The sequence below is a fragment of the Gallinula chloropus genome (genome assembly GCF_964237585.1).
Source record: "Gallinula chloropus genome assembly, chromosome: 5".
Classification (NCBI taxonomy): Eukaryota; Metazoa; Chordata; class Aves; order Gruiformes; family Rallidae; genus Gallinula; species Gallinula chloropus.
The window spans coordinates 82145320-82169590 of NC_140090.1; the positions used below are offsets into that span (position 1 = coordinate 82145320).

The following is a 24271-nucleotide window of genomic DNA, read 5'->3' on the forward strand; positions in this document are numbered from 1 at the left end:
TTCCGCCGGAGCCGCACGGGAATGTATCCCGGCATGCCCCGCTCCCTTGTGGGGGAGTATATCCCGGCATGCCCGGCTCCTTTCCGGGGGAGTATATCCCGGCATGCCCCGCTCCCTCGCGGGGGAGTATATCCCAGCATGCTCCGCTCCTTTCCGGGGGAATATATCCCGGCATGCCGCGCTCGTTTCCGGGGGAGTATATCCCGGCATGCCGCGCTCTTTCCGGGGGAGTATATCCCGGCATGCCCCGCTCCTTTCCGGGGCAGTATATCCCGGCATGCCCCGCTCCTTTCCGGGCAGTATAACCGCGGAGCTGCCACGAGGAGCCTGCCCGTGCTTTCCGGGGCGATGAGGGGGCCCGTCGGGATGCCGGCGCTCCCTCCCGGTGAGGCTCCGGTTCCGCCGCCCGTCGCGGGGTCGGCCGGGGCCGGGCGGTCGGCGGGTCGCGGCGCGAGTGGTCGCGGCGGGCCGGGGGTCGGTGCGGGGCGCGCGGGCGGCGAGGCGCCGCGCCTTCCACCCCCCCCCAGCCGCGGCCGGCCTTCTGCCGGCGCCGGTCCGTGCCGGGACGTGTCTCCGCGGCGTCCGGCGGGGTGTCTGGGCCGGGAGGGGGGGCTCCGCGCCGCGCGGGCAGTGCGCGGAGGGGGTCGCGGCGGGGGCTTGGGGGTGCGGCCGGGCCAGAGCTCCCGTTCCCCGAGCAGCCGGCACGGGAGACACGGGGCACCGAAGGGGCCGGCGGGGCGGGGCGCGACTGGGCTCTTCCGGTCAGTCTGAGCGTGTCCGGGCCGCGGGGCTGGCAGGTTTGGGGGGATTTGGGGGTTTGCGTGGGTCTGTGTCTCTCTCTAGTTGCGGCTTGTGGGTTTTCTGTCTCGCGGGGCTCTTTTGGCAGAGGAGGGCTTAGGGCTTCTCTTGTGGCTGCTGTGGCGTTCAGTGGTTATCGGGGGTTCTTGTGGTGTCTGGGGTTTCCGGGTTTGCTGGTTTCTTCGGCTCGGTGGTTATTTTGCTCTGGTCTTTTGTTGGTTTTCTGGTTTGGGTTTCTTTTGTGGTTTTAATTGGGTTTTTGGGGGTTCCGTGGCTCGCAGGGTTTCTATAATTTTTTATGGTAAATGAAAATGGAGCACAGGTTCTGCTCTGCCTTTTGTTTCCTTGTCAGCCTTTGTTGCCCTTGTGAAATGTCCAAGCCCATTGGAGACGTTACTGTTTGGCTTGCTATTTGAGCTTTCTTCTTGGATACCTTGTACCCATTAAGTCCCCAAAAGTTTAAGAGTTGGGTGGTTACCCATCCAGAACCTGTTGTCCTTCTTGTGAGTCTTGGTCCTTCCCAGCCCTCCACTGACCCCTGCCCTTTCTTACTACTCCTCTGAATTTTTTTTTTTTTTTTCCCCTTGCCTGTACTTCTCTATTCTACTGTCCTGCTCCCTTTTCTTCTCTCCCTTTCTCTTTCTTCATCTCCCTCTCCCTTTTCTTTTTCTCTCTGTGCTTTTTTCCTGCTTTCTCTTCCTCCTTTTTTCGTCTTCCATCTCTGTCCTGCAGGCCACTGCAGTTACTTTCCTTTTCCATCTCTTTGTCGTGATCTGCACCTGTCTTGTTTTCTCCAACAATTTCTCTAGCCTGTTGTCTGGTGTTCTTTTTTTTTTTTTTCATTCTATATCTCACTGTCCCAGGCAGCAAGCTGGCCCTTGAATATGCTTTATTCTCCATAAATGCAGGTGCTGTTGGCAGCAGTTCATGAAACGAGGGGCATCTCCAGCAGATCCTGTAGAAGACAGAGTTGCTGCCTGAGGAGAGCACGCCTCAAAGTGTGCATCGTCAGATTTGCGCTCGCTAGAGAGTATGGGACGAAGCTGGCATTGGCGTCCTGTCCAGCCAGTGTCAGGTGACACCCACTTTGCTGCGCACTGGTTACAGGAGGATCTAGAGTAATACAGATGTACTTCTCAGCGAAGGCAGCGAAGCAACACTTTCCTTTCAAACGGTGAGGCTGGTAAGGAAAGCGCAGTTTGTCTCTGACTGTCTCTATTCCCTTTGTCTCAGGGAGGCTGAATGAAAATGATGACTTCTTGACTGTGTTATCACACTGGGTGAGTAGGTGTGACATGCTGGAGCTGGATACTGAAGTTGAGTACGTGGTGGAATCGATGGATCTGTGTTTTCTGCATGGAGAAGGTAACCTGTCATTCGTTTATTTTTCTTAAAATGAAGCAAAGGACTAGGGAAGGTGGGTTCTTCTTCACAGCGCAGATTTTGATGACATTGTTGGAGTAGAAATCCATCCAAGGGTGGTCCTAAAGTTGGCAACATCAGTAGCATAACAAGAGAGTCTCATGGTTCCACTGTAAAGTGGAAGTACAGAAAGCTGTTCAGCTCGCAGAGTGCAGGCCTGTGTGACCTGGGAATCTACTGATGGACTCTGCCTTATGAGGTGAGATATTTTCGATCGAGCAGGGGGAGTCATCGTGACTTAACAATGTGGTAGCTACACTTGTGATGGGCTCCTGCAGTTTTATCAGCTGTCGGACCCCGGAAGGCCTTCATCCTCCCTCCGTCTCTAGGATGAAAAGGCAAAAAATGCCATATTGTGAGGATGATTGAGTACAATTTTCTGCCGCTCCATAAATAACTTTGATACTTAGTATATGTTAGGAGTGCTTGTGGGAGCTTCAGCCTCTTCTCGAAGCAGTCCCGTCTGTCTAAAGCGCGTGCTTTTAAAAACATCTGTGTGTTACATACATTAGGAACTAAAACTGCAGCTTGATTTTCCTCCTCTAGGGCTGATTTTTCATAATTGCTTCACCCCGGTAACAGAAACGGATAGGCCCTGTTTCGTCAGGGTCAGTCCTGACCTCGTTTAAATGCTGCTGCAAAGCTTCAGTGTTTCAGTTTGCAAGCTGTAAAAATACTTTGTTAAAGATAAGAGTGCTTCTTGGAACTTAAGTGGTAGAACCGCCTTCTCAATGGTAGCTTTTGCTGGCTTGCTTTTGTGCAATGTACATCTTTGCCATTGTGATTTAGCGTGCCTGATTGGTTTAGCATACAGACATTGGCACCCGCTGAGTTGATAAACAGGTCTTTCTCACTGTGCCATTTTTCCACTTCCTTTAATTGTATCTTTTTCAGTCTGTAACCACAGTTAATGTCTTTTTTTTTTAAAAAAAGCACACTACAGCAGCTTGCTTTGTTCATGTGTTCAAAAGATGTTTGTGGTTGCTTTTCCCCCAGTTGTTGCTTGGTTTTTTTTCCTCTTTAAATGCTTTCTGAAAGGTAGAACTGCATTTCCTTGTAGGGTGCACTTAGACTTTTTCCATGTTATCGGAGTTGTAAGAACATGTCAGTTTCAACACAGAAAAAAGGTCCAGCTTTTGCCACGAGGCTTTTGCCATTAGGGTTTAGCCTAATGTTGCCGAGGAAGCTTTCTTTCTGCTTCCCTCTAAGCCTTACTGTAAAAAAGAAAAAAAGCTGTCATGGGAAAGCCGGTTAAATCGGGCTCGGACCCCAGATTGTCACCGGTTTAATGCAATGAAAGTGTCCTGACTGGACTGAAGCACCCTAAAACACTTTGCGTGCTGCAGCATAAGAATGCAGATGGCTTATCACGCAGTAACTTGGGGATCAGCACCGTTTGCTGCCACTGGCAGAGGCTTTTTTCTTATTCCTTCTGACTGACACGGCGATAGCAGGTGCCTGTTTTGTGGCAGTAGTGCAGCAGCACCATCTCTCGACCCTGCTGCCTCAGACATTGCTTAGCCTCACTGCATTTTGTTTCCTGGTTTTGCTCGGCAGGACAAGTCCTGTTTGGCTGTAATTGCAGGGTTAGAGTGTAATATGAGGAAAGGAGGGTGTTGGCTTAGGAATTTCTGTTCCGCTTGCCACAGTTTTGCCACCAGTATTGCAGTTGGCGAGGTGGCTGTCGGGCGTGGGAATCGCGGGGGTGAGTCTCAGTGTGGGGACAGGTTTGTTGCTGACGCTTCAGCTGTTGGGGTTTTTGAGTTGCTGATGTGTGTTTTCTCATTCTACAGAACCACCTTCATGTTGCGTTCCAGGGAGTGTACTGTGGATGTACAGGAAAGATCTTTCCTGGTGAGACTGTCTATAACCACCGAAGATGTTCGCCAGCTCTGCGCTGAGAAGTTCGAGGTGGACAAGCCGGCAGAGTGCAGCCCGTTTCTTGTTGTCGATGACACCTGGCAGCAGCTGACGGAGCATACCTGCCCTCGGGAAATGAAGGCTGAGTTGCACAGCTGTCCCCAACCCCAGGTCTTCCACTTTGTCTACAAATGTGTTAACAGAGATCTGTGTGGTGCCATTTGTCACAGTGATGACTCCACGTTTTAAAAGCAGCAGCTCGTCGTTGGATTTCTGTTCCTCTTGTTAACGGCTGAAAACATCTTTGTTGGCTGGCATTCCTTAGGAGCCGAGACTGGTCTTAAACCAGGATTGCCCAGTAAAAATCCCTTAGCCACATCAGGCATAGCTTAGAAAACCCCATGTAAATCGTGCCCAGGGCCGGTTATGCAGACTATTCCACCAGCGTGTTTGAGCGAACAGCCACAAGACTCTGCTGCAGCATATCATATCGTGGCCCTCGGCAGGTTGTCTGCTGTGGTGTGCAAATGTCTTATTTTTTTTGCACCTGGCCTCTAGCCACATGTCATTTTGATTTATATATGTGTATGCTAGACAAGCATTGCAGTAAACTGGCTGGTGTTAGCTTGGATTCGACTTGTCCCATTCAGGGCATCAGTTAACTCAGAATTACCTGGATGATTGATTGCATTCTTTCCTGGTTTTTTTTTGTTTTGTTTTGTTTTTAATTACAGAAAATTGTGGGGGTTTATTATAGACATCTTGCAGCAGTTGCAGGTAGACTGTCAGGGTCGTCTTCTAAAAATATTTTTTCAGCTGTAAAGAATTCAGTAATTATGCATGTGATTTTAACATTCAATATACAAGAATAAGTCTCTTTCGGGTTTTGGCGTATTGCATTTAAGGTCTCTATGGTTTCTCCTCTTTTCCTGTTACAGGTGAGTTCTTGGGAGCTTGTGGTACCTGTAAGAAGGTCGTAGTATTGGCGCTGGTGATTTCATTGCCTTTATCTGAACTGGATGTGCTGTTACCTGGGTTAGTGTTTCTATCCATTGGTTTAGACAGCCTTGTGGGTAGGAAGAGGAAGTTGAAAGAAAAGGATGTAGAGAAGGGGCAGAGAAAGAACGCAGAGAACCGAGTTTAGGATTAAAATGTGTTAGTCTGTCTGCTGGTGCAGGCTCCTCTCAGAAAATGAGCCAAGGAGGTTGGTAAGGTGTTTGTAGTTTTACTGATTTTTTTTTTTTTTTTTCCTGGTTTTTGTGGCTATAGGGGTTGGGTGGGTTGGTTTTTTTACAGGCTCTGGGATTTGTGGGGTTAGTGTGGGCTTGTGAGGTTTTTCTGTTGGTTTGTTTTTTTTAACTGGGGTTCTAAGGGGGGGGTTTGGTTCTCTGCCTTTTGAAGGCTTTGGGGTTCTGTGGGTTGCGGGTTTGGGGGAGGGCTAGGGGCTTCTGTGGTGTTTTGAGTTCCCGCAGCTTTTCTTGTGGGGTCTGGGGTTTGTGTGTGTCTTTAATGGGGGTTTGTGGCTTCTTTGGTTTTTGGGCTTTGTGGGGGTTTCTAGTTTGTGGGAATTCTTTGGGTATTTTGGTTTGGTTTTTCTTAGGCTGAGAGGCTTTAGGAGGAAAGCCTGTTCTGAGCGTGGTGTTCTCCTTGTAACAGAAGCAGGGTCTCACTGTGGCATGCCAGCTGTCGTGGCTAACAAGGGAGCTTTTTTGTTTTGTGTTGTTATAAATATTACAAGAGTTCCACTTTGTAAAATGCTTTTGTGATGAGTTCAGGCTACGTCTTGCATCCATTGAAAGCAGTATTTACTGGGGCCGAGTCTTCCTGTTTGGAGCTGAGGAAGGAAGTATGGATTGAATAACAATGTATTGGTTTTTGACCTGCAGATGGTGGAAGAAAGTGAGGAAAGACTAACAGAAGAGCAGATTGAGTCACTTCTCCAGGCAGTCACCAGTCTTCTTCCAGGGGATCCAGAAGAACAGCCAAGAGACTTGGCAATGTTGGCTGAAGACGAAGGTGACCAAACCTTGGAGGCATCTCAGCCCAAAGCTGGCAACGGTTTCGACAGAGGAGAATCGGCTAACAATTTTCTGGGTTATACTTGGCAGCAGTTTACTGTTGTATTGGACATTGTTGTAAAATGCCTTAGACTTTTTATTATTCAGAGGTGATGAGGGAACCAGTTGTTTCCAAGAAAGCGTGGCCAAGGCCACTGTTGTTGTGGCATCTTTCCATCGATGGGGCTGGCAGCAGCTGAGTCAGGGCGGTTGGCTCTTTTTGGGGGACTATGGGGTCTTTACAGGGTCTCTTTTTGGTGGGGTCTAGGGCTTTTGGGGGGGGTTCTCTAAGGGGGGGTGTGGGGTTCTTTGAGGGGATCTTTATGGGGTCTCATTTTGGGGGGGATGTGAGGGGCTTGGGGGCGTCTTTAAGGAGTCTCAGGTTTTTTGGGGGGTGGTTAGGGTTCTTTATGGGGTCTGTTTGGGGGGTCTGGGTTTTTTGGGGGGGCTCTTTGTGGGCTTTGGGGAGTTGGGGGGCCCTAAGGGCCTTTTTAGGGGATCGTGGGGGGGCTCTTTGGGGGGGGGGGTGTCTCTGAGGGGTTCTGGGGGGGTCTCTCTAGGGTCTATTTTTGGGGTGTTGGGGGTTCCTTCGGGGGTCTTCTAGGGGGTCAGGGGCCATGTTGGGGTTCGAGGGCTCTCAGAGGGGTCGCAGTAGGGTTGGGAGGGGGGTTGAATTCGCTGGAGGAGATGGGGGGTTGTTAATGAGCGCAGGTCAGCGGCAGACGGGTAATTAGTGGGGCAGGGGGAGCCGAAAAGGGCCGAGCAGAGGCGGAGAGATACGAGCAGAGGCGGAGAGATACGAGCAGAGGCGGAGAGATACGAGCACTGGCGGAAAGGCCCGAGCACTGGCGGAAAGGCCCGAGCGGGGATTCGAACACGGGGGTCCTCGGTGCTGCCGCCTTGCGGACACGCAGCGGTACTGCGCCCGGGTGGCGCAGCGCACGGAAGCCGCCGCGTTCTGCTGCCTCCGTGCACACTCGCCGCGTTCCTGCGCGGGTGCGCGCAGAGCCCGCTGCGTGCGGACTGCGGCCGGGCGGCGCAGCGCGAGCGGCAGGGCGCTTTAACGAGGGACGCCGCCATTGCGGGGCGGCCGCTCCCTCCCGGTGAGGGGGGGGTTCCGCCGCCCGTCGCGGGGTCGGCCGGGGCACTGTCAGGTCCGGGGAACCTCCGAAGGCGATGGGACTCCCTCGGGGGGGGCAGATTTTGGGAGGGGGCGCGCGGGGGGGGGGGTCACTGTCATGTGCGGGGATTCGAACACGGGGTGAGGTCGCCCATCCGGGCGCTGACCGAGCTGGTACCTGCTTAGCTTCCCGGACGGGGAAGCTGTGAGGTCACCGGACGCTCCCTCCCGGAGAGGCGCCGGTACCCCCCCCCCCCCTCGCGGGATCGCTCGGTGCTGCCGCCTTGCGGACACGCAGCGGTACTGCGCCCGGGTGGCGCAGCGCACGGAAGCCGCAGCGTTCCGAAAGTTCCCTCCCGGTGAGGCGGGGTTTCCTTCGCCCGTCGCGGGGTCGGCCGGGGCACTGTCAGGTCCGGGGAACCCCCGAAGGCGATGGGACTCCCTCGGGGGGGCAGATTTTGGGAGGGGGCGCGCGGGGGGGGGGGGGTCACTGTCATGTGCGGGGATTCGAACACGGGGTGAGGTCGCCCATCCGAGCGCTGACCGAACTGGTCCCTGCTTAGCTTCCCGAACGGGGCAGCTGTGCTGTGTAGCCCCCCCCAAGCTCGCGCCCCCAAACGGGGGCCCGGAAGCCCCCCGGCGGCCATTTTTCCGTCGGAGCCGCACGGAGATGGGCGCCGCCATGCTCGGAAGCTCCCCGGCCGCCTTTTAACCGCCGGAGCCGCACGGAGATGGGCGCCGCCATGCCCGGAAGCCCCCCGGCGGCCATTTTTCCGCCGTAGCCGCACGGAGATGGGCGCCGCCATGCCCGGAAGCCCCCCGGCCGCCTTTTAACCGCCGAAGCCGTACGGAGATGGGCGCCGCCATGCCCGGAAGCCCCCCGGCGGCCATTTTTCCGCCGGAGCCGCACGGAGATGGGCGCCGCCATGCCCGGAAGCCCCCCGGCCGCCTTTTAACCGCCGAAGCCGTACGGAGATGGGCGCCGCCATGCCCGGAAGCCCCCCGGCGGCCATTTTTCCGCCGGAGCCGCACGGAGATGGGCGCCGCCATGCCCGTAAGCCCCTCGGTCGCCATTTAACCGCCGGAGCCGTACGGAGATGGGCGCCGCCATGCCCGGAAGTCCTCCGGCGGCCATTTTTCCGCCGGAGCCGCACTGTAATGTATCCCGGCATGCCCCGCTCCCTTGCGGGGGAGTATATCCCGGCATGCCCCGCTCCTTTCCGGGGCAGTATATCCCGGCATGCCCCGCTCCTTTCCGGGCAGTATAACCGCGGAGCTGCCACGAGGAGCCTGCCCGTGCTTTCCGGGGCGATGAGGGGGCCCGTCGGGATGCCGGCGCTCCCTCCCGGTGAGGCTCCGGTTCCGCCGCCCGTCGCGGGGTCGGCCGGGGCCGGGCGGTCGGCGGGTCGCGGCGCGAGTGGTCGCGGCGGGCCGGGGGTCGGTGCGGGGCGCGCGGGCGGCGAGGCGCCGCGCCTTCCACCCCCCCCCCCCCAGCCGCGGCCGGCCTTCTGCCGGCGCCGGTCCGTGCCGGGACGTGTCTCCGCGGCGTCCGGCGGGGTGTCTGGGCCGGGAGGGGGGGCTCCGCGCCGCGCGGGCAGTGCGCGGAGGGGGTCGCGGCGGGGGCTTGGGGGTGCGGCCGGGCCAGAGCTCCCGTTCCCCGAGCAGCCGGCACGGGAGACACGGGGCACCGAAGGGGCCGGCGGGGCGGGGCGCGACTGGACTCTTCCGGTCAGTCTGAGCGTGTCCGGGCCGCGGGGCTGGCAGGTTTGGGGGGATTTGGGGGTTTGCGTGGGTCTGTGTCTCTCTCTAGTTGCGGCTTGTGGGTTTTCTGTCTCGCGGGGCTGTTTTGGCAGAGGAGGGCTTAGGGCTTCTCTTGTGGCTGCTGTGGCGTTCAGTGGTTATCGGGGGTTCTTGTGGTGTCTGGGGTTTCCGGGTTTGCTGGTTTCTTCGGCTCGGTGGTTATTTTGCTCTGGTCTTTTGTTGGTTTTCTGGTTTGGGTTTCTTTTGTGGTTTTAATTGGGTTTTTGGGGGTTCCGTGGCTCGCAGGGTTTCTATAATTTTTTATGGTAAATGAAAATGGAGCACAGGTTCTGCTCTGCCTTTTGTTTCCTTGTCAGCCTTTGTTGCCCTTGTGAAATGTCCAAGCCCATTGGAGACGTTACTGTTTGGCTTGCTATTTGAGCTTTCTTCTTGGATACCTTGTACCCATTAAGTCCCCAAAAGTTTAAGAGTTGGGTGGTTACCCATCCAGAACCTGTTGTCCTTCTTGTGAGTCTTGGTCCTTCCCAGCCCTCCACTGACCCCTGCCCTTTCTTACTACTCCTCTGATTTTTTTTTTTTTTTTTCCCCTTGCCTGTACTTCTCTATTCTACTGTCCTGCTCCCTTTTCTTCTCTCCCTTTCTCTTTCTTCATCTCCCTCTCCCTTTTCTTTTTCTCTCTGTGCTTTTTTCCTGCTTTCTCTTCCTCCTTTTTTCGTCTTCCATCTCTGTCCTGCAGGCCACTGCAGTTACTTTCCTTTTCCATCTCTTTGTCGTGATCTGCACCTGTCTTGTTTTCTCCAAAAATTTCTCTAGCCTGTTGTCTGGTGTTCTTTTTTTTTTTTCATTCTATATCTCACTGTCCCAGGCAGCAAGCTGACCCTTGAATATGCTTTATTCTCCATAAATGCAGGTGCTGTTGGCAGCAGTTCATGAAACGAGGGGCATCTCCAGCAGATCCTGTAGAAGACAGAGTTGCTGCCTGAGGAGAGCACGCCTCAAAGTGTGCATCGTCAGATTTGCGCTCGCTAGAGAGTATGGGACGAAGCTGGCATTGGCGTCCTGTCCAGCCAGTGTCAGGTGACACCCACTTTGCTGCGCACTGGTTACAGGAGGATCTAGAGTAATACAGATGTACTTCTCAGCGAAGGCAGCGAAGCAACACTTTCCTTTCAAACGGTGAGGCTGGTAAGGAAAGCGCAGTTTGTCTCTGACTGTCTCTATTCCCTTTGTCTCAGGGAGGCTGAATGAAAATGATGACTTCTTGACTGTGTTATCACACTGGGTGAGTAGGTGTGACATGCTGGAGCTGGATACTGAAGTTGAGTACGTGGTGGAATCGATGGATCTGTGTTTTCTGCATGGAGAAGGTAACCTGTCATTCGTTTATTTTTCTTAAAATGAAGCAAAGGACTAGGGAAGGTGGGTTCTTCTTCACAGCGCAGATTTTGATGACATTGTTGGAGTAGAAATCCATCCAAGGGTGGTCCTAAAGTTGGCAACATCAGTAGCATAACAAGAGAGTCTCATGGTTCCACTGTAAAGTGGAAGTACAGAAAGCTGTTCAGCTCGCAGAGTGCAGGCCTGTGTGACCTGGGAATCTACTGATGGACTCTGCCTTATGAGGTGAGATATTTTCGATCGAGCAGGGGGAGTCATCGTGACTTAACAATGTGGTAGCTACACTTGTGATGGGCTCCTGCAGTTTTATCAGCTGTCGGACCCCGGAAGGCCTTCATCCTCCCTCCGTCTCTAGGATGAAAAGGCAAAAAATGCCATATTGTGAGGATGATTGAGTACAATTTTCTGCCGCTCCATAAATAACTTTGATACTTAGTATATGTTAGGAGTGCTTGTGGGAGCTTCAGCCTCTTCTCGAAGCAGTCCCGTCTGTCTAAAGCGCGTGCTTTTAAAAACATCTGTGTGTTACATACATTAGGAACTAAAACTGCAGCTTGATTTTCCTCCTCTAGGGCTGATTTTTCATAATTGCTTCACCCCGGTAACAGAAACGGATAGGCCCTGTTTCGTCAGGGTCAGTCCTGACCTCGTTTAAATGCTGCTGCAAAGCTTCAGTGTTTCAGTTTGCAAGCTGTAAAAATACTTTGTTAAAGATAAGAGTGCTTCTTGGAACTTAAGTGGTAGAACCGCCTTCTCAATGGTAGCTTTTGCTGGCTTGCTTTTGTGCAATGTACATCTTTGCCATTGTGATTTAGCGTGCCTGATTGGTTTAGCATACAGACATTGGCACCCGCTGAGTTGATAAACAGGTCTTTCTCACTGTGCCATTTTTCCACTTCCTTTAATTGTATCTTTTTCAGTCTGTAACCACAGTTAATGTCTTTTTTTTTTAAAAAAAGCACACTACAGCAGCTTGCTTTGTTCATGTGTTCAAAAGATGTTTGTGGTTGCTTTTCCCCCAGTTGTTGCTTGGTTTTTTTTCCTCTTTAAATGCTTTCTGAAAGGTAGAACTGCATTTCCTTGTAGGGTGCACTTAGACTTTTTCCATGTTATCGGAGTTGTAAGAACATGTCAGTTTCAACACAGAAAAAAGGTCCAGCTTTTGCCACGAGGCTTTTGCCATTAGGGTTTAGCCTAATGTTGCCGAGGAAGCTTTCTTTCTGCTTCCCTCTAAGCCTTACTGTAAAAAAGAAAAAAAGCTGTCATGGGAAAGCCGGTTAAATCGGGCTCGGACCCCAGATTGTCACCGGTTTAATGCAATGAAAGTGTCCTGACTGGACTGAAGCACCCTAAAACACTTTGCGTGCTGCAGCATAAGAATGCAGATGGCTTATCACGCAGTAACTTGGGGATCAGCACCGTTTGCTGCCACTGGCAGAGGCTTTTTTCTTATTCCTTCTGACTGACACGGCGATAGCAGGTGCCTGTTTTGTGGCAGTAGTGCAGCAGCACCATCTCTCGACCCTGCTGCCTCAGACATTGCTTAGCCTCACTGCATTTTGTTTCCTGGTTTTGCTCGGCAGGACAAGTCCTGTTTGGCTGTAATTGCAGGGTTAGAGTGTAATATGAGGAAAGGAGGGTGTTGGCTTAGGAATTTCTGTTCCGCTTGCCACAGTTTTGCCACCAGTATTGCAGTTGGCGAGGTGGCTGTCGGGCGTGGGAATCGCGGGGGTGAGTCTCAGTGTGGGGACAGGTTTGTTGCTGACGCTTCAGCTGTTGGGGTTTTTGAGTTGCTGATGTGTGTTTTCTCATTCTACAGAACCACCTTCATGTTGCGTTCCAGGGAGTGTACTGTGGATGTACAGGAAAGATCTTTCCTGGTGAGACTGTCTATAACCACCGAAGATGTTCGCCAGCTCTGCGCTGAGAAGTTCGAGGTGGACAAGCCGGCAGAGTGCAGCCCGTTTCTTGTTGTCGATGACACCTGGCAGCAGCTGACGGAGCATACCTGCCCTCGGGAAATGAAGGCTGAGTTGCACAGCTGTCCCCAACCCCAGGTCTTCCACTTTGTCTACAAATGTGTTAACAGAGATCTGTGTGGTGCCATTTGTCACAGTGATGACTCCACGTTTTAAAAGCAGCAGCTCGTCGTTGGATTTCTGTTCCTCTTGTTAACGGCTGAAAACATCTTTGTTGGCTGGCATTCCTTAGGAGCCGAGACTGGTCTTAAACCAGGATTGCCCAGTAAAAATCCCTTAGCCACATCAGGCATAGCTTAGAAAACCCCATGTAAATCGTGCCCAGGGCCGGTTATGCAGACTATTCCACCAGCGTGTTTGAGCGAACAGCCACAAGACTCTGCTGCAGCATATCATATCGTGGCCCTCGGCAGGTTGTCTGCTGTGGTGTGCAAATGTCTTATTTTTTTTGCACCTGGCCTCTAGCCACATGTCATTTTGATTTATATATGTGTATGCTAGACAAGCATTGCAGTAAACTGGCTGGTGTTAGCTTGGATTCGACTTGTCCCATTCAGGGCATCAGTTAACTCAGAATTACCTGGATGATTGATTGCATTCTTTCCTGGTTTTTTTTTGTTTTGTTTTGTTTTTAATTACAGAAAATTGTGGGGGTTTATTATAGACATCTTGCAGCAGTTGCAGGTAGACTGTCAGGGTCGTCTTCTAAAAATATTTTTTCAGCTGTAAAGAATTCAGTAATTATGCATGTGATTTTAACATTCAATATACAAGAATAAGTCTCTTTCGGGTTTTGGCGTATTGCATTTAAGGTCTCTATGGTTTCTCCTCTTTTCCTGTTACAGGTGAGTTCTTGGGAGCTTGTGGTACCTGTAAGAAGGTCGTAGTATTGGCGCTGGTGATTTCATTGCCTTTATCTGAACTGGATGTGCTGTTACCTGGGTTAGTGTTTCTATCCATTGGTTTAGACAGCCTTGTGGGTAGGAAGAGGAAGTTGAAAGAAAAGGATGTAGAGAAGGGGCAGAGAAAGAACGCAGAGAACCGAGTTTAGGATTAAAATGTGTTAGTCTGTCTGCTGGTGCAGGCTCCTCTCAGAAAATGAGCCAAGGAGGTTGGTAAGGTGTTTGTAGTTTTACTGATTTTTTTTTTTTTTTTTTCCTGGTTTTTGTGGCTATAGGGGTTGGGTGGGTTGGTTTTTTTACAGGCTCTGGGATTTGTGGGGTTAGTGTGGGCTTGTGAGGTTTTTCTGTTGGTTTGTTTTTTTTAACTGGGGTTCTAAGGGGGGGGTTTGGTTCTCTGCCTTTTGAAGGCTTTGGGGTTCTGTGGGTTGCGGGTTTGGGGGAGGGCTAGGGGCTTCTGTGGTGTTTTGAGTTCCCGCAGCTTTTCTTGTGGGGTCTGGGGTTTGTGTGTGTCTTTAATGGGGGTTTGTGGCTTCTTTGGTTTTTGGGCTTTGTGGGGGTTTCTAGTTTGTGGGAATTCTTTGGGTATTTTGGTTTGGTTTTTCTTAGGCTGAGAGGCTTTAGGAGGAAAGCCTGTTCTGAGCGTGGTGTTCTCCTTGTAACAGAAGCAGGGTCTCACTGTGGCATGCCAGCTGTCGTGGCTAACAAGGGAGCTTTTTTGTTTTGTGTTGTTATAAATATTACAAGAGTTCCACTTTGTAAAATGCTTTTGTGATGAGTTCAGGCTACGTCTTGCATCCATTGAAAGCAGTATTTACTGGGGCCGAGTCTTCCTGTTTGGAGCTGAGGAAGGAAGTATGGATTGAATAACAATGTATTGGTTTTTGACCTGCAGATGGTGGAAGAAAGTGAGGAAAGACTAACAGAAGAGCAGATTGAGTCACTTCTCCAGGCAGTCACCAGTCTTCTTCCAGGGGATCCAGAAGAACAGCCAAGAGACTTGGCAATGTTGGCTGAAGACGAAGGTGACCAAACCTTGGAGGCATCTCAGCCCAAAGCTGGCAACGGTTTCGACAGAGGAGAATCGGCTAACAATTTTCTGGGTTATACTTGGCAGCAGTTTACTGTTGTATTGGACATTGTTGTAAAATGCCTTAGACTTTTTATTATTCAGAGGTGATGAGGGAACCAGTTGTTTCCAAGAAAGCGTGGCCAAGGCCACTGTTGTTGTGGCATCTTTCCATCGATGGGGCTGGCAGCAGCTGAGTCAGGGCGGTTGGCTCTTTTTGGGGGACTATGGGGTCTTTACAGGGTCTCTTTTTGGTGGGGTCTAGGGCTTTTGGGGGGGGTTCTCTAAGGGGGGGTGTGGGGTTCTTTGAGGGGATCTTTATGGGGTCTCATTTTGGGGGGGATGTGAGGGGCTTGGGGGCGTCTTTAAGGAGTCTCAGGTTTTTTGGGGGGTGGTTAGGGTTCTTTATGGGGTCTGTTTGGGGGGTCTGGGTTTTTTGGGGGGGCTCTTTGTGGGCTTTGGGGAGTTGGGGGGCCCTAAGGGCCTTTTTAGGGGATCGTGGGGGGGCTCTTTGGGGGGGGGGGGTGTCTCTGAGGGGTTCTGGGGGGGTCTCTCTAGGGTCTATTTTTGGGGTGTTGGGGGTTCCTTCGGGGGTCTTCTAGGGGGTCAGGGGCCATGTTGGGGTTCGAGGGCTCTCAGAGGGGTCGCAGTAGGGTTGGGAGGGGGGTTGAATTCGCTGGAGGAGATGGGGGGTTGTTAATGAGCGCAGGTCAGCGGCAGACGGGTAATTAGTGGGGCAGGGGGAGCCGAAAAGGGCCGAGCAGAGGCGGAGAGATACGAGCAGAGGCGGAGAGATACGAGCAGAGGCGGAGAGATACGAGCACTGGCGGAAAGGCCCGAGCACTGGCGGAAAGGCCCGAGCGGGGATTCGAACACGGGGGTCCTCGGTGCTGCCGCCTTGCGGACACGCAGCGGTACTGCGCCCGGGTGGCGCAGCGCACGGAAGCCGCCGCGTTCTGCTGCCTCCGTGCACACTCGCCGCGTTCCTGCGCGGGTGCGCGCAGAGCCCGCTGCGTGCGGACTGCGGCCGGGCGGCGCAGCGCGAGCGGCAGGGCGCTTTAACGAGGGACGCCGCCATTGCGGGGCGGCCGCTCCCTCCCGGTGAGGGGGGGGTTCCGCCGCCCGTCGCGGGGTCGGCCGGGGCACTGTCAGGTCCGGGGAACCCCCGAAGGCGATGGGACTCCCTCGGGGGGGCAGATTTTGGGAGGGGGCGCGCGGGGGGGGGGGGGGGTCACTGTCATGTGCGGGGATTCGAACACGGGGTGAGGTCGCCCATCCGAGCGCTGACCGAACTGGTCCCTGCTTAGCTTCCCGAACGGGGCAGCTGTGCTGTGTAGCCCCCCCCAAGCTCGCGCCCCCAAACGGGGGCCCGGAAGCCCCCCGGCGGCCATTTTTCCGTCGGAGCCGCACGGAGATGGGCGCCGCCATGCTCGGAAGCTCCCCGGCCGCCTTTTAACCGCCGGAGCCGCACGGAGATGGGCGCCGCCATGCCCGGAAGCCCCCCGGCGGCCATTTTTCCGCCGTAGCCGCACGGAGATGGGCGCCGCCATGCCCGGAAGCCCCCCGGCCGCCTTTTAACCGCCGAAGCCGTACGGAGATGGGCGCCGCCATGCCCGGAAGCCCCCCGGCGGCCATTTTTCCGCCGGAGCCGCACGGAGATGGGCGCCGCCATGCCCGGAAGCCCCCCGGCCGCCTTTTAACCGCCGAAGCCGTACGGAGATGGGCGCCGCCATGCCCGGAAGCCCCCCGGCGGCCATTTTTCCGCCGGAGCCGCACGGAGATGGGCGCCGCCATGCCCGTAAGCCCCTCGGTCGCCATTTAACCGCCGGAGCCGTACGGAGATGGGCGCCGCCATGCCCGGAAGTCCTCCGGCGGCCATTTTTCCGCCGGAGCCGCACTGTAATGTATCCCGGCATGCCCCGCTCCCTTGCGGGGGAGTATATCCCGGCATGCCCCGCTCCTTTCCGGGGCAGTATATCCCGGCATGCCCCGCTCCTTTCCGGGCAGTATAACCGCGGAGCTGCCACGAGGAGCCTGCCCGTGCTTTCCGGGGCGATGAGGGGGCCCGTCGGGATGCCGGCGCTCCCTCCCGGTGAGGCTCCGGTTCCGCCGCCCGTCGCGGGGTCGGCCGGGGCCGGGCGGTCGGCGGGTCGCGGCGCGAGTGGTCGCGGCGGGCCGGGGGTCGGTGCGGGGCGCGCGGGCGGCGAGGCGCCGCGCCTTCCACCCCCCCCCCCCCAGCCGCGGCCGGCCTTCTGCCGGCGCCGGTCCGTGCCGGGACGTGTCTCCGCGGCGTCCGGCGGGGTGTCTGGGCCGGGAGGGGGGGCTCCGCGCCGCGCGGGCAGTGCGCGGAGGGGGTCGCGGCGGGGGCTTGGGGGTGCGGCCGGGCCAGAGCTCCCGTTCCCCGAGCAGCCGGCACGGGAGACACGGGGCACCGAAGGGGCCGGCGGGGCGGGGCGCGACTGGACTCTTCCGGTCAGTCTGAGCGTGTCCGGGCCGCGGGGCTGGCAGGTTTGGGGGGATTTGGGGGTTTGCGTGGGTCTGTGTCTCTCTCTAGTTGCGGCTTGTGGGTTTTCTGTCTCGCGGGGCTGTTTTGGCAGAGGAGGGCTTAGGGCTTCTCTTGTGGCTGCTGTGGCGTTCAGTGGTTATCGGGGGTTCTTGTGGTGTCTGGGGTTTCCGGGTTTGCTGGTTTCTTCGGCTCGGTGGTTATTTTGCTCTGGTCTTTTGTTGGTTTTCTGGTTTGGGTTTCTTTTGTGGTTTTAATTGGGTTTTTGGGGGTTCCGTGGCTCGCAGGGTTTCTATAATTTTTTATGGTAAATGAAAATGGAGCACAGGTTCTGCTCTGCCTTTTGTTTCCTTGTCAGCCTTTGTTGCCCTTGTGAAATGTCCAAGCCCATTGGAGACGTTACTGTTTGGCTTGCTATTTGAGCTTTCTTCTTGGATACCTTGTACCCATTAAGTCCCCAAAAGTTTAAGAGTTGGGTGGTTACCCATCCAGAACCTGTTGTCCTTCTTGTGAGTCTTGGTCCTTCCCAGCCCTCCACTGACCCCTGCCCTTTCTTACTACTCCTCTGATTTTTTTTTTTTTTTTTTCCCCTTGCCTGTACTTCTCTATTCTACTGTCCTGCTCCCTTTTCTTCTCTCCCTTTCTCTTTCTTCATCTCCCTCTCCCTTTTCTTTTTCTCTCTGTGCTTTTTTCCTGCTTTCTCTTCCTCCTTTTTTCGTCTTCCATCTCTGTCCTGCAGGCCACTGCAGTTACTTTCCTTTTCCATCTCTTTGTCGTGATCTGCACCTGTCTTGTTTTCTCCAAAAATTTCTCTAGCCTGTTGTCTGGTGTTCTTTTTTTTTTTTCATTCTATATCTCACTGTCCCAGGCAGCAAGCTGACCCTTGAATATGCTTTATTCTCCATAAATGCAGGTGCTGTTGGCAGCAGTTCATGAAACGAGGGGCATCTCCAGCAGATCCTGTAGAAGACAGAGTTGCTGCCTGAGGAGAGCACGCCTCAAAGTGTGCATCGTCAGATTTGCGCTCGCTAGAGAGTATGGGACGAAGCTGGCATTGGCGTCCTGTCCAGCCAGTGTCAGGTGACACCCACTTTGCTGCGCACTGGTTACAGGAGGATCTAGAGTAATACAGATGTACTTCTCAGCGAAGGCAGCGAAGCAACACTTTCCTTTCAAACGGTGAGGCTGGTAAGGAAAGCGCAGTTTGTCTCTGACTGTCTCTATTCCCTTTGTCTCAGGGAGGCTGAATGAAAATGATGACTTCTTGACTGTGTTATCACACTGGGTGAGTAGGTGTGACATGCTGGAGCTGGATACTGAAGTTGAGTACGTGGTGGAATCGATGGATCTGTGTTTTCTGCATGGAGAAGGTAACCTGTCATTCGTTTATTTTTCTTAAAATGAAGCAAAGGACTAGGGAAGGTGGGTTCTTCTTCACAGCGCAGATTTTGATGACATTGTTGGAGTAGAAATCCATCCAAGGGTGGTCCTAAAGTTGGCAACATCAGTAGCATAACAAGAGAGTCTCATGGTTCCACTGTAAAGTGGAAGTACAGAAAGCTGTTCAGCTCGCAGAGTGCAGGCCTGTGTGACCTGGGAATCTACTGATGGACTCTGCCTTATGAGGTGAGATATTTTCGATCGAGCAGGGGGAGTCATCGTGACTTAACAATGTGGTAGCTACACTTGTGATGGGCTCCTGCAGTTTTATCAGCTGTCGGACCCCGGAAGGCCTTCATCCTCCCTCCGTCTCTAGGATGAAAAGGCAAAAAATGCCATATTGTGAGGATGATTGAGTACAATTTTCTGCCGCTCCATAAATAACTTTGATACTTAGTATATGTTAGGAGTGCTTGTGGGAGCTTCAGCCTCTTCTCGAAGCAGTCCCGTCTGTCTAAAGCGCGTGCTTTTAAAAACATCTGTGTGTTACATACATTAGGAACTAAAACTGCAGCTTGATTTTCCTCCTCTAGGGCTGATTTTTCATAATTGCTTCACCCCGGTAACAGAAACGGATAGGCCCTGTTTCGTCAGGGTCAGTCCTGACCTCGTTTAAATGCTGCTGCAAAGCTTCAGTGTTTCAGTTTGCAAGCTGTAAAAATACTTTGTTAAAGATAAGAGTGCTTCTTGGAACTTAAGTGGTAGAACCGCCTTCTCAATGGTAGCTTTTGCTGGCTTGCTTTTGTGCAATGTACATCTTTGCCATTGTGATTTAGCGTGCCTGATTGGTTTAGCATACAGACATTGGCACCCGCTGAGTTGATAAACAGGTCTTTCTCACTGTGCCATTTTTCCACTTCCTTTAATTGTATCTTTTTCAGTCTGTAACCACAGTTAATGTCTTTTTTTTTTAAAAAAAGCACACTACAGCAGCTTGCTTTGTTCATGTGTTCAAAAGATGTTTGTGGTTGCTTTTCCCCCAGTTGTTGCTTGGTTTTTTTTCCTCTTTAAATGCTTTCTGAAAGGTAGAACTGCATTTCCTTGTAGGGTGCACTTAGACTTTTTCCATGTTATCGGAGTTGTAAGAACATGTCAGTTTCAACACAGAAAAAAGGTCCAGCTTTTGCCACGAGGCTTTTGCCATTAGGGTTTAGCCTAATGTTGCCGAGGAAGCTTTCTTTCTGCTTCCCTCTAAGCCTTACTGTAAAAAAGAAAAAAAGCTGTCATGGGAAAGCCGGTTAAATCGGGCTCGGACCCCAGATTGTCACCGGTTTAATGCAATGAAAGTGTCCTGACTGGACTGAAGCACCCTAAAACACTTTGCGTGCTGCAGCATAAGAATGCAGATGGCTTATCACGCAGTAACTTGGGGATCAGCACCGTTTGCTGCCACTGGCAGAGGCTTTTTTCTTATTCCTTCTGACTGACACGGCGATAGCAGGTGCCTGTTTTGTGGCAGTAGTGCAGCAGCACCATCTCTCGACCCTGCTGCCTCAGACATTGCTTAGCCTCACTGCATTTTGTTTCCTGGTTTTGCTCGGCAGGACAAGTCCTGTTTGGCTGTAATTGCAGGGTTAGAGTGTAATATGAGGAAAGGAGGGTGTTGGCTTAGGAATTTCTGTTCCGCTTGCCACAGTTTTGCCACCAGTATTGCAGTTGGCGAGGTGGCTGTCGGGCGTGGGAATCGCGGGGGTGAGTCTCAGTGTGGGGACAGGTTTGTTGCTGACGCTTCAGCTGTTGGGGTTTTTGAGTTGCTGATGTGTGTTTTCTCATTCTACAGAACCACCTTCATGTTGCGTTCCAGGGAGTGTACTGTGGATGTACAGGAAAGATCTTTCCTGGTGAGACTGTCTATAACCACCGAAGATGTTCGCCAGCTCTGCGCTGAGAAGTTCGAGGTGGACAAGCCGGCAGAGTGCAGCCCGTTTCTTGTTGTCGATGACACCTGGCAGCAGCTGACGGAGCATACCTGCCCTCGGGAAATGAAGGCTGAGTTGCACAGCTGTCCCCAACCCCAGGTCTTCCACTTTGTCTACAAATGTGTTAACAGAGATCTGTGTGGTGCCATTTGTCACAGTGATGACTCCACGTTTTAAAAGCAGCAGCTCGTCGTTGGATTTCTGTTCCTCTTGTTAACGGCTGAAAACATCTTTGTTGGCTGGCATTCCTTAGGAGCCGAGACTGGTCTTAAACCAGGATTGCCCAGTAAAAATCCCTTAGCCACATCAGGCATAGCTTAGAAAACCCCATGTAAATCGTGCCCAGGGCCGGTTATGCAGACTATTCCACCAGCGTGTTTGAGCGAACAGCCACAAGACTCTGCTGCAGCATATCATATCGTGGCCCTCGGCAGGTTGTCTGCTGTGGTGTGCAAATGTCTTATTTTTTTTGCACCTGGCCTCTAGCCACATGTCATTTTGATTTATATATGTGTATGCTAGACAAGCATTGCAGTAAACTGGCTGGTGTTAGCTTGGATTCGACTTGTCCCATTCAGGGCATCAGTTAACTCAGAATTACCTGGATGATTGATTGCATTCTTTCCTGGTTTTTTTTTGTTTTGTTTTGTTTTTAATTACAGAAAATTGTGGGGGTTTATTATAGACATCTTGCAGCAGTTGCAGGTAGACTGTCAGGGTCGTCTTCTAAAAATATTTTTTCAGCTGTAAAGAATTCAGTAATTATGCATGTGATTTTAACATTCAATATACAAGAATAAGTCTCTTTCGGGTTTTGGCGTATTGCATTTAAGGTCTCTATGGTTTCTCCTCTTTTCCTGTTACAGGTGAGTTCTTGGGAGCTTGTGGTACCTGTAAGAAGGTCGTAGTATTGGCGCTGGTGATTTCATTGCCTTTATCTGAACTGGATGTGCTGTTACCTGGGTTAGTGTTTCTATCCATTGGTTTAGACAGCCTTGTGGGTAGGAAGAGGAAGTTGAAAGAAAAGGATGTAGAGAAGGGGCAGAGAAAGAACGCAGAGAACCGAGTTTAGGATTAAAATGTGTTAGTCTGTCTGCTGGTGCAGGCTCCTCTCAGAAAATGAGCCAAGGAGGTTGGTAAGGTGTTTGTAGTTTTACTGATTTTTTTTTTTTTTTTTCCTGGTTTTTGTGGCTATAGGGGTTGGGTGGGTTGGTTTTTTTACAGGCTCTGGGATTTGTGGGGTTAGTGTGGGCTTGTGAGGTTTTTCTGTTGGTTTGTTTTTTTTAACTGGGGTTCTAAGGGGGGGGTTTGGTTCTCTGCCTTTTGAAGGCTTTGGGGTTCTGTGGGTTGCGGGTTTGGGGGAGGGCTAGGGGCTTCTGTGGTGTTTTGAGTTCCCGCAGCTTTTCTTGTGGGGTCTGGGGTTTGTGTGTGTCTTTAATGGGGGTTTGTGGCTTCTTTGGTTTTTGGGCTTTGTGGGGGTTTCTAGTTTGTGGGAATTCTTTGGGTATTTTGGTTTGGTTTTTCTTAGGCTGAGAGGCTTTAGGAGGAAAGCCTGTTCTGAGCGTGGTGTTCTCCTTGTAACAGAAGCAGGGTCTCACTGTGGCATGCCAGCTGTCGTGGCTAACAAGGGAGCTTTTTTGTTTTGTGTTGTTATAAATATTACAAGAGTTCCACTTTGTAAAATGCTTTTGTGATGAGTTCAGGCTACGTCTTGCATCCATTGAAAGCAGTATTTACTGGGGCCGAGTCTTCCTGTTTGGAGCTGAGGAAGGAAGTATGGATTGAATAACAATGTATTGGTTTTTGACCTGCAGATGGTGGAAGAAAGTGAGGAAAGACTAACAGAAGAGCAGATTGAGTCACTTCTCCAGGCAGTCACCAGTCTTCTTCCAGGGGATCCAGAAGAACAGCCAAGAGACTTGGCAATGTTGGCTGAAGACGAAGGTGACCAAACCTTGGAGGCATCTCAGCCCAAAGCTGGCAACGGTTTCGACAGAGGAGAATCGGCTAACAATTTTCTGGGTTATACTTGGCAGCAGTTTACTGTTGTATTGGACATTGTTGTAAAATGCCTTAGACTTTTTATTATTCAGAGGTGATGAGGGAACCAGTTGTTTCCAAGAAAGCGTGGCCAAGGCCACTGTTGTTGTGGCATCTTTCCATCGATGGGGCTGGCAGCAGCTGAGTCAGGGCGGTTGGCTCTTTTTGGGGGACTATGGGGTCTTTACAGGGTCTCTTTTTGGTGGGGTCTAGGGCTTTTGGGGGGGGTTCTCTAAGGGGGGGTGTGGGGTTCTTTGAGGGGATCTTTATGGGGTCTCATTTTGGGGGGGATGTGAGGGGCTTGGGGGCGTCTTTAAGGAGTCTCAGGTTTTTTGGGGGGTGGTTAGGGTTCTTTATGGGGTCTGTTTGGGGGGTCTGGGTTTTTTGGGGGGGCTCTTTGTGGGCTTTGGGGAGTTGGGGGGCCCTAAGGGCCTTTTTAGGGGATCGTGGGGGGGCTCTTTGGGGGGGGGGGTGTCTCTGAGGGGTTCTGGGGGGGTCTCTCTAGGGTCTATTTTTGGGGTGTTGGGGGTTCCTTCGGGGGTCTTCTAGGGGGTCAGGGGCCATGTTGGGGTTCGAGGGCTCTCAGAGGGGTCGCAGTAGGGTTGGGAGGGGGGTTGAATTCGCTGGAGGAGATGGGGGGTTGTTAATGAGCGCAGGTCAGCGGCAGACGGGTAATTAGTGGGGCAGGGGGAGCCGAAAAGGGCCGAGCAGAGGCGGAGAGATACGAGCAGAGGCGGAGAGATACGAGCAGAGGCGGAGAGATACGAGCACTGGCGGAAAGGCCCGAGCACTGGCGGAAAGGCCCGAGCACTGGCGGAAAGGCCCGAGCACTGGCGGAAAGGCCCGAGCGGGGATTCGAACACGGGGGTCCTCGGTGCTGCCGCCTTGCGGACACGCAGCGGTACTGCGCCCGGGTGGCGCAGCGCACGGAAGCCGCCGCGTTCTGCTGCCTCCGTGCACACTCGCCGCGTTCCTGCGCGGGTGCGCGCAGAGCCCGCTGCGTGCGGACTGCGGCCGGGCGGCGCAGCGCGAGCGGCAGGGCGCTTTAACGAGGGACGCCGCCATTGCGGGGCGGCCGCTCCCTCCCGGTGAGGGGGGGGTTCCGCCGCCCGTCGCGGGGTCGGCCGGGGCACTGTCAGGTCCGGGGAACCCCCGAAGGCGATGGGACTCCCTCGGGGGGGCAGATTTTGGGAGGGGGCGCGCGGGGGGGGGGGGGGTCACTGTCATGTGCGGGGATTCGAACACGGGGTGAGGTCGCCCATCCGAGCGCTGACCGAACTGGTCCCTGCTTAGCTTCCCGAACGGGGCAGCTGTGCTGTGTAGCCCCCCCCAAGCTCGCGCCCCCAAACGGGGGCCCGGAAGCCCCCCGGCGGCCATTTTTCCGTCGGAGCCGCACGGAGATGGGCGCCGCCATGCTCGGAAGCTCCCCGGCCGCCTTTTAACCGCCGGAGCCGCACGGAGATGGGCGCCGCCATGCCCGGAAGCCCCCCGGCGGCCATTTTTCCGCCGTAGCCGCACGGAGATGGGCGCCGCCATGCCCGGAAGCCCCCCGGCCGCCTTTTAACCGCCGAAGCCGTACGGAGATGGGCGCCGCCATGCCCGGAAGCCCCCCGGCGGCCATTTTTCCGCCGGAGCCGCACGGAGATGGGCGCCGCCATGCCCGGAAGCCCCCCGGCCGCCTTTTAACCGCCGAAGCCGTACGGAGATGGGCGCCGCCATGCCCGGAAGCCCCCCGGCGGCCATTTTTCCGCCGGAGCCGCACGGAGATGGGCGCCGCCATGCCCGTAAGCCCCTCGGTCGCCATTTAACCGCCGGAGCCGTACGGAGATGGGCGCCGCCATGCCCGGAAGTCCTCCGGCGGCCATTTTTCCGCCGGAGCCGCACTGTAATGTATCCCGGCATGCCCCGCTCCCTTGCGGGGGAGTATATCCCGGCATGCCCCGCTCCTTTCCGGGGCAGTATATCCCGGCATGCCCCGCTCCTTTCCGGGCAGTATAACCGCGGAG

General features: G+C 53.7%; 3 long non-coding RNA genes across 4 annotated transcripts; all 3 read left to right on the forward strand.

Annotated features, from left to right (window-relative positions):
• The first annotated feature begins 1750 nt into the window (after window positions 1-1750).
• Window positions 1751-6292, forward strand: LOC311192648. 2 transcript variants are annotated; one of them, XR_014617349.1, is made up of 4 exons: window positions 1751-2163; window positions 4014-4251; window positions 5019-5115; window positions 5967-6292. It is a non-coding gene; the product is annotated as an uncharacterized lncRNA (long non-coding RNA). The 2 variants fall into 2 exon arrangements; XR_014617350.1 differs by lacking the exon at window positions 1751-2163 and having other exon boundaries at window positions 3268-4251.
• A 2843-nt stretch (window positions 6293-9135) lies between these two features.
• On the forward strand, window positions 9136-14515 carry LOC311192352. Its single transcript, XR_014617336.1, has 4 exons — window positions 9136-10385; window positions 12236-12473; window positions 13241-13337; window positions 14190-14515. It is a non-coding gene; the product is annotated as an uncharacterized lncRNA (long non-coding RNA).
• Window positions 14516-16985: 2470 nt separating this feature from the next.
• LOC311192843 lies at window positions 16986-22365 on the forward strand. Its single transcript, XR_014617358.1, has 4 exons — window positions 16986-18236; window positions 20087-20324; window positions 21092-21188; window positions 22040-22365. It is a non-coding gene; the product is annotated as an uncharacterized lncRNA (long non-coding RNA).
• The last annotated feature ends 1906 nt before the right edge of the window (window positions 22366-24271 follow it).